The sequence below is a fragment of the Rhincodon typus genome, chromosome 33, assembly GCF_021869965.1.
Source record: "Rhincodon typus isolate 14 chromosome 33, sRhiTyp1.1, whole genome shotgun sequence".
NCBI classification, from domain to species: domain Eukaryota; kingdom Metazoa; phylum Chordata; class Chondrichthyes; order Orectolobiformes; family Rhincodontidae; genus Rhincodon; species Rhincodon typus.
The window spans coordinates 11,370,270-11,371,598 of NC_063364.1; positions in this window are offsets into that span (position 1 = coordinate 11,370,270).

Here is a 1,329-nt window from a genome sequence, read left to right on the forward strand (position 1 = left end):
GTAGGGGGTTTATACAAGCATAAGGGGTCTGGTTGGAGGGTACTTGAAGGTAGTAACCGTCTGGCTGAATAACCACCTTTCTGTCCTGTAAAACGAGATTAATTTAAGTTGCCAGTTGGCATTGAAGGAGCCTGAATACCTTAACCATGTGTAAATACATGCAGCAGTCTACTTTTCAGGAGACCTCACAGATTTTGGATAGCTTGATCTGTTCACACTTTTTCTCCAGGTTCACCCAGTCTGTAAGAGATGAGTGAATTTACATGGCCACTTGCAGGTCCTCCCTGGCTGCTTGTGGAAACTCCATGCCTACTGAAAGTTACCAATTAAATTGGAAGCCAGCAGTCCTGTTGCTCACTTGCATCACTGGGATGACAGTGGCTGCTGCAGGAATAACATCCACTTGGAGCCTTGGATTGAGGAATGATACAGGCCAGAGGTTCGGCGTGTGGAGGTTGCTTTCATGAGATGGGCATCACAGGAAAGTGAGTTTGGCAGCAAAGGCAATGGTCCCATGCTTACTGGTACCAGATCCCTTGCTCATGCACTTTGAACACAAGACTTAGAAACATAGAAAAGAGTAGGAGTAGTCCATTCAGCCCATTGAGTCTGCTCCACCATTCAATATGATCATGGCTGATCATCCAACTCAGTACCTTGTTCCTGCTTTCTCCCCAAACCCTTTTATCCCTTTAGCCCTAAGAGCTGTATCTAATTCCTTCTTGAAAACATCAATGTTTTTGCCTCAGCTGCTTTCTGCGGTACAGTATCCCACAGACGCATCATGGATGAAGACATTTCTTCTCATCTCAGTCCTAAAGGGCCTACCTCATATCCTTAGATTGTGACTGCTGGTTCTGGACTCCTCAGTTTCACCAGGAACACCCTTCCCGCATTTACACTGTCTCATCACTTTACAAATTTAAAGGCTTCTATGAGATCCCCCACCCAAACTACAGTGGATATAGTCTGAACTGATCCAGTCTCTCGTCATATGTCATTTCTGTCATCCCAGGAATCAGTCTGCTAAAACTATGTTGCAATCCCTCCATAGACAGAACATCCTTCCTCAGATAAGGAGACCAAAACTGCACACAATACCTCAGTTCTTAATAGCCAACTCCTTATTTGACCCATAATTCTAAACTCCACAGCCAGGGGAAATAGCCTATCAACATCTGCCCTATCTAGCCCTTTAAGTATATTCAGTATTTTCGTATTAGTTGTCTGTAAATAGAAAAAAAACACAATTTGTCGGCCTTTTTTTCTGGTATTCTTTTGAAAACGGGTTCTGCAACTATGCAGAGGATTTTGTTGTATCAAAGTCAA